Source organism: Mastomys coucha, chromosome X, assembly GCF_008632895.1.
Source record: "Mastomys coucha isolate ucsf_1 chromosome X, UCSF_Mcou_1, whole genome shotgun sequence".
Taxonomy (NCBI): domain Eukaryota; kingdom Metazoa; phylum Chordata; class Mammalia; order Rodentia; family Muridae; genus Mastomys; species Mastomys coucha.
In genome coordinates, this window is record NC_045030.1 from 61922712 (window position 1) to 61931373 (window position 8662).

Here is an 8662-nt window from a genome sequence, read left to right on the forward strand (position 1 = left end):
GGGAGAGGGCGGGGTGGCAGGCATGGGGAAGTGGGAGGCAACAGGGGTTTGTTTTTGTTTTTTTGTTTTGTTTGTTTCTATGTTTTTTGGAGGGGAAACTGGAAAAGGAGAAATTTACATGTAAATAATGAAAATATCTAATAAAAAAGAAATTAAAAAATTGTTACTTTTAACTTATTTATTTACATGTATATTCTCTCTCTCCCCCTCCCCCTCCCTCTGCTCCATCCCTCTCCCCTCTCACCATTACACATGCCTTGACACAAGTATAGTGTCAGAGGACAATTTGAAGGAGTCAGTTATCTTCTTCCTCTATGGGGATTCCTTGGGGGTCAAACTCAGGTCCTCAGGCTTAGCAACAGGTACCTTTACATACTAAACCATATTGTTGGTAAATTATGGAGGGAAGACTATCCCTCTCAAATTCATGGCTTCCATTTCATATTCATACACACACACACACACACACACACACACACACACGGAATTTCTTCATACACACCCTGTTATGGTTTGTATATACTTGAGCCAGGGACTGATACTGTTAGGAGGTGTAGCCTTGCTGGAGTAGGTGTGTCACTATGCGTGTGGGCTTTAAGGTCCTCATCCTAGCTGCCTGAAAGCTAGTCTCCTCATAGCAGCCTTCAGATGAAGATGTAGAACTCCCAGCTTCTCCTGCACCATGCCTGCCTGGATGGTGCCATGTTCCTGCCTTGATGATAATGGACTGAATCTCTGAACCTGTAAGTCAGTCCCAATTAAAAGGTTGTCCTTATAAGAGTTACCTTGGTCATTGTGTCTGTTCACAGCAGCCAAACACTAATTAAGACCCCCTCCAACACACAATACACACACACCTCCACACACACATTCCTGAACACATAAATACAATCTGCTCAGTCGGTTTATGCTACTTGTATGTATATGATTTCAAGGCTGACCATTTGGTAATGGATAACCAACAAGAAGACTATTCACCAGTTTCAACATTCCTAAGTTGTTTGTAATTATTTATCTATGGCTGGAGCTCTATGATACTTAGCCCTTCTACATTAGCCTGTCTATTGCTGGCGTCCTTATTCTGGCATCCTTGTTCAACTCTTGTTTAGACAGCCATGTTTATGAGACTTCAGGGATGTAGTTCCTCTGACATTTCTAGAACACATGATGGAACAGCAAGCTTCCTCTTCCTCTGGCTCTTAGTTTTATGCTTTGATACCTGAGTCTTGGGAGCATAGATACAACTATGGATCAGTTGGGGCTAATCACTTGTCCTCTGAATTTTGATATGCTGTGGGAGATACCATTTCATAACTTGAGAAACTCTGAGGTTCAGAAACATGTGAGATTTAGAAAGCCATTTAACTTATGTGCTCACTATATGGATATTTTACCTCTAATCCTTCCATTTGTGGTCTCCTAAAAAATGTCAATCAAGTTCGTCTATGAACATAGATTTTTATCAAGGTAAAGTTTCCTTTGCACTGTGTTGCCTTATATGCCTTATTATCTTTCCCTCTCATAGTCTGATGTTATAAAAAATAAACTAGTAGTTCATGGCTGAACTCCTTTTGAATGTATAGTCTAACTCCCTATAACTTCAGCCTGATGAACAAGATTCTTATATCTCTAGAAAGCATCCAAACACTGTGCAGTAGCATGACAGCTAGCTTTGTTTCTTTTGAAGATAGGAGAGAGATGGGAGAAAACCTGAAATCTCTTAGAACTGGCTCTTACAGGAAGATTCCCATTGTGAATGTGATTTGGCTAGAAACTACCTAACTTATATTTAATTTACTCCTGAGCTTCCCTGTAACCAAATACTGAAATATGGCTTTAGGTCTGGGGATGCAGAAAATAGTAGAGGATTTCCTGGCATATATAACATCTTTGGTTTGATACCTGGAACTGCATTAAATAAAATTATTCTAGTTATTGAAAAAGGAAAAAAAAAAGATTTTAGTCTTACTGTGTCTTGTTATGCTGTGTTCAGTTGATATTCCTAGGAGGACTGCTCTTTCCAGAAGGGAAAGGAAGGAGATGGATCTAGGGGAAAAAGGGAGGTGGGGGTGGCTGGGAAGGAGGGGAAACTATGATTAGACTGCATTGTATGAGAGAAGAATAAATTTAAAAAGGAAAAAAGAAATTTCAGGTAAACAGTAGTGAAAATTTCTGCCTCGGACTGAAAATTCTAGGCAGCCTTTGACTTAGAAAAACCTAAAAAGGGAAGTGCATGCAGCAATCGCAGTGCTTGTTGGAGTGCTTTTCAGATCATGTTTGAAAAATGAAGATTATGGAATCCATCCGAACGCTGATCTCAGCTAAATTAGCCACAAGACCCATTTTTCTGTTTATTAAATTTTTATAAGACTAGTTCATAGAGAGTGTAAAAGAATCATCTGGGGTTTGGTTTTGGGATAAAGTTTTGCTCTCTCCATGGCTTCCTTCATGTTCGGATTACTAATCTGCAAAACCATGCCTGGGCAGCCTTGAATGTTATAAATGGAGGTTATAAATGGTCAATGTGTGCATTAGATTGTTCAATATTGGCCATCTACATCATGTAGTCCACAATTTGGTAAACATTAAATACTTCAGTGAATGGCAATTTTATATTTGTAACCTCAAATTCTTAGAAAATAAAAACAAGCTGAACCTCAAAACCCTAAGTTGAGGAAATAATAAACATCGGGGCAGAAATTACTGTACTAGGGATTAAAAGAACATATAGAATCAATAAAATGAAGAGCTAGTTCTTTAAAAAATCATTAGTAACCTCCTGACTAAACAATCAAAAGCAAGAAGCTTCAGATTAACGAGAGCAAGGATGAAGACGGGGACATTATAATGCAATGAAATCCAGACTGATTAGGGAATATATTCAAAGCTGATAGCCAATAAAGCTTGGAAAATCTAGAAGAAATGGATAAGTACCTAGCTGCATATAATCTGCAAAATTTAATAAAATGATATAAACAACTTTAAAAGATCTGTAGTAAACAAGATGATGGAAGCAATAATAAAATTCTCCCAAGGAAGTAAAGATCAGAACCAGATAGATTGACTTCTGAATTCTAACAGACTTTTAAGGAATTGCTAACAGCAACTCTCTTAAAACTGTCTCATAAAACAGAAGGGGAAGGAACAAACCGAAACTTAAAATAAAGCCAGTATTTTACTGATAAGAAAACCGGATTAGGGAATGAGAAGAAGGAAAACTTCTACTGAGCATAGACACATAAATTCTCATATAAAGTTCTTGCAAATTGAATTCACAAACATTAAAATCATCATACTCTATTGTCAAGTTTGTTTCATTCTGTAGATACAATGGTGCTTTGACATATGACAATTCATAAATGTAACTCAGCAGGTAAATAGAACAGGAATCGCATGTCTGCCTCAAAAGATGCAAAAAAAAAAAAAAAAAAAAAAAAAAAAAAGACCTTTGACAAAGTCCAACATTACCTCATGTTGAAAGCCCTGAAGCAACTAAGAATAGGGAAAAGTGAAGGTTGTAATGAAAGTATGACAGACTTGTATCAAAGTTTGCACTAAATGAGGGAAACTAAGAGCTTTTCTTGTAAAATGTAGAGGATGCACTCACTCCACTCCTGTTTATAGTGACTCCACAATGCACATGTTCACATATATGATGTGTACATAGGTGTTATACACACATATATGAACATGCCATAATAAAATACAGTACATTATTTTGTGTATTGAGTAAAAATTTAGTAAAGTACTTCTTTGAGGTGTTCAACATTAAATATTATAAGCAACTTAAGTAACAATCATTGCTAAGAAACAAAACAACAAAAAAAATAACCACAGCCTCTATTCTGCTTGCTAATGGTCTAGCTACTCTATGTGCTGTGGTAACAACCCCCGCCAAAATGTTAATAGTTTAATAAAATGAAAATATTTTGGTCAGTCATGCTTCATGTTTAACGTGATTCAATAAGCGAGTTTCCCCCATGCCGATCCTCAGTAGCATCTCCTAAGGACATCTCAACACTGGGCTGAACATTTAAAAGGCCAAGACAAATTTGAAAAATCATATAGAAAACTACAGATGTAGGGGCTCCCTTAAATATAAACATATATAGAATGAACCTGAAGGAGTTACCAAATAGGGTAATAAGTGCCCCAACTAGCCATCTTTTGTTACCAAGTAATAGCTCCTGTGTCGAGAATGGGTTACAGCTTGTCAAGGTGTTGTCTAAAGGAGCCCCATTGAAATCCCCAAACACCGCAGGCTCTTGCAAAGGCTGTTGGTTCCTCTCTAAAACCTGATTGTAAGGCTGTATTGCTGAAGACAACACTTCCTTACATCCTCGAACATAGATGTCAAGCTAATGTCTAACTAGGAGCTTCACCCTCCTGACTAGCTAGCATTCATGCTACTAGCAGGTACTCTGAATGTTACTGGAGGAGAAACACAATAGCATCACTCAGCTACAAACCCTGGGACCTACAGTAGTCACCTGCCTGCAGGATATATTGGTGCAATAGCTTCAGAAATGTTATGGGACTAACAGGCCACATTGGTTGGATTTAAGATCTGCTCCATGTGATGGAACCCACACCTGACAATATCAAAGGAGACAAGAGTCTTAGACTAGATAGAGTATCTGTCTAGGAAAAAAAAATCTAATGCTATTATTATTCTACTGATGAAACCTAGCAATACAACGACTACTGCTGGCATTCTGCTGTCCACAGATCAGATCCTTGATCAACCTTCATCAGAGAAGGTTTTTCTGGTAGTAGATGGAGATTAACACAGTTGGACAATGTGCAGATAGTGAGAAACTTTAGAGTACCCAGTCCTAAAAGGAATGGCTTTATCAATCTCTTCCCATCAAGGCTCAGGGAACTATATAGAAGAGAAGGCTTCTGGAAAGCTTGTAAGAGACAGAGATAGTGGATGAATCTAAGGAAACATGGTCTTCTTGGCATAACAGGTATGATGTGTACATGAACACAGTTTATGTGACAGCATATACAAGACCTTCACAGGTTCAAGTTAGATTGGGTCCTAGCACTGAGAACGTGCAGTGGACTCAGGGTGTCGCTCCTAACCAAGAAGCTATCTGAAACTGGTCCTTTTTGCAAAGGGAAAACAAGGTTTTTCCCAATTGAGTGTCACTGGGTCTTTAGCCACACTCCAGAACAAGCCTCATACCCACAAAATAGACTCTGTGTTTGGTTTGGTTCATTTCGCTTTATTTTTGGCATGTTTTGACTTACTGACCACTTTCTTATTTTTATTTTCATTTTTGTGGTTTATTTTTTTTTTTTTTTTTTTTTTTTTGTATTTGAGAGAGAGTTAGAGGGAGGAGGAGAGAGCAAGACAGTGAGGGAATAAAGTTGAATGGGTAAGGAGGAGCTAGGAATTGGGGTTGGGGGAACATGATCAACATATATTGTAAGAAAAGAGATTAAATAAAAGAGGGGTTCAGGACAAGGGAGCTCTGGGAAGTCTCTTACAAAGAAATGCTTCTGGTTAGAAGTAAATATAGTGTGTCACCTTCCCATCATTGGCCAAATCAAGTGACATGGTAGTGTCCAATTTCAAAGGGACAACGTTTTGTATTTCTCAGGTATACCCATTTCTTTTAGAGAAGAACTACATCTTATTTGGCAGTTGTAATGCCTATCATACTAGCAAGCCCTAGGTGGCCAGTTGGTACTCTGTCTTTGAAACTAGGCCAAGTTCCTGATGCTTGTAAGCAGATGTGGGACTGTTCCAAAGCCTGCATCTGCTTGTGCTTCATGGGTGTCTTCAGACAGGACCACATTTCTTTATCATTTCTTTTGGAATCTACTCAAAATGGTTCAATTAGTGCAACTCCCAGGCACATTGGTTTACTAAAGGGATATTTGCTGCCAATGCCCAGATTATCATATGATTTAAATCTCTAGCATATCTGATAGTTTACAAAGGAAGTTCGGTTGGAGAGCCAAGCATCTCTCTGAAGCAGTCTCATTTAAAAGGGCTTCTTAGCCTCACCTACAAAAAGAAAAAACTTTGAACTCATAGATCTTGCAATTTTGTGCTTTTTTTGGTTGTTATAGTTTTAATAACTTTAATTAATTGATTAACTAATAGATTAATTGTGTATGTCTGTGTGCCCATATACACACGTGCATTCCACTGTGTGCATGCACATGGAGTTCAGAGGGCAACTTTCAGGCGTCCTTTCTCTCTTTCCACCATGTGTGGTATGGGGAATGAACGTCAGAGCTGGCAGCAAGCACCAGAGCCTGCTGAGCCATCCTGCCGAGCCTCATTATAGTCTTTTTCTTTTCTTTTTTTTTTTTTAACCTAAACAGTCAAGGATGCTCTCCTCCATCTGAAATGTTTGTACTGCTGCTGCCAATTTGTAGGAACAAAATGAAATTAAGACTAGATGTCCACTGTCGGGGAAAATGGCAGTTTAAGAACAACTGGTAGGGAATCTATTCCCTCTACCTCCTCTTCCCTGTAGAATTAAAGTAGTAGAATACTAGAGCCACATAACGATCACCTCTCTAACAATCTAACTTGTGTGCCTTATCGATAAACCCAGATTTCTCAAGGGATACATTTATATGTGTTTTTCTTTGTTATTTAGTTGATTTATGTGTTGGCATATCATGAGCCATTCCACTTGTTGATATGTAAAATGATTTAGTCTTAGGGCATTAGTGGTAGTGTACAGCCTGGTAATGGACAGCTGCAGTCATGTGACAGCTTCCATGTTTGTCAACTGCTACATTTTTGATCTTCCTTCTTCTAAAAGGAGGGTTGAAGAACGATTGTGCTGGTGGAAACCATAAGGGAGATGGAACCAGGACCTAGAAGTGACAGCCCTTGAAAGGATAAGAATAGACTTCTAGACAAGGCGGTGGTGGTGGTGGTGGTACAGGGGGATTCTTGGAAGACAGTGGATACAAGCAAAGGGGCCTGAAGGCCAGAAGAAAAGGGAGGGTGAGAACTACCTGAGGGAGAAGCTGGCTTAGTGGATCAGCGGATAGAGTGCTCACTTAGTGTGCAGGAAGCCCTGGGTTCCAGCCCCAACCTTAGAAACAGGGCATGGAGACGCACACCTGTAATTGGAGCACTTAGGAGGTGGAGGCAAAGAGTTCAAAGTTCAAGATCATCCTCACTTCCATAGCAAGTCTGAGGTTGGCCTGGAACATTCTAGTCTCTCTCTCTCTCTCTCTCTCTCTCTCTCTCTCTCTCTCTCTCTAAAAGTCTTACTCCCCATTCTATAATTTGCTGAAGTCACTGTTCCCATTGTGCTACCTTGATAAGTATATATATATATATATATATATATATATATATACACACACACATATACATAATCTGCTATCAAATGACTTCAGTTTTTAATTCTTTACTTTCCATTTTACGGCCCACAGCTTCCTTCAAGCATGTGTGAGTACCCTCTCCAGATGGACTATGCACCTCATTTGGGAAGAAGGGCAGGGCAGCCGATTTTCATCATCTGGGCCTTTAAAAACTCTCTAGGTAGCCCTAAAATACATAAAAGCCCAAAGGCTGGACAGGAAATTTAGCTATGTCTCTTCCTGAACAGGGTTCAGATTTTAGTCAGTTTGATTTTTCTTTTACCGGCCTTGTAGACTAGCTGGAACACAGAACGGGTAGGGTGGACGCATGTGCAGAGCAGTAGTCTGTTCTCGCTAGGTGATGAGATGCTTTTTCTTTTTAGTCTGAAATTGCTTTCTGTGCAGACATTCCTAGTGATTCTGGGTGCTTCATTTCGATTTTAGCCATATGGCTCTGCTCCCAAAATTCCTCGGGCTCTTCCAACTTCTGTTCTCCCACCACGTGGCCACAAATTGACTCCTCACTTTGCCTGAGTTTTTAATTGGTTTAAATAATAAACTCCCCAAGTCTTTGTTGGCACACAGAACTCAGTGCGCAATTGCAAATGAGTCGGGCAACCTGCTTTGATTTGGTGATTAGTCATAGCTCTTAATTGTTTTTACAATTTCCACCTGAGCGATCAGGAAATGAAGCGCCAGCCACACTTCCAGCAAGTTGCAAAGAACCTAACTATGGCATTTCCTTATTGACCGTTTCCTTGCCTGTGAGGAGGCTACTCCATGATGTTGTGGCTGGGGAGGTGGGCGTCACTTGGCTGAAGTCAAGCTCTGGCATTTTAAGCTCATTCCTGTCAGACTCTGGGAAGTGATGGAGACAGATTAAATCACATAGCATGAAAAGGGACACCCCCCACCCCCTATCAGAGCATGAGGCCCCACTCACATCATAGCATAAATACGGAAAACACAGACAGGGCTTTGGGGAGCCAGAGTTTTCATCCTGTCTCAAGAGAAGACTTTTTTTTTTTTTGTTTAAAGACGTTTTGTTGTGTTTTGTTTTGCTTTGCTTTCGTTTATTTTCCTACCTCATCAGTGCAGATGGCCGATTAACAATGCCTTTGGTTTTCTGTTTGGGTCTGTTATCTTTTCCTTTGGAGGTCAGGTCTCTGAACTTCTGAAACAGAACTATCAGCAAATGTAACGTAGACATTTTTTTGAAGAGGTGTTTGTTTTTCATCTGAAACGTCTTCTGAAAATCCCCATCTCGCACCGGCTTCCTTTGTTGAGGGTGTATTCAAGCCACCAGTAACCCGGTACC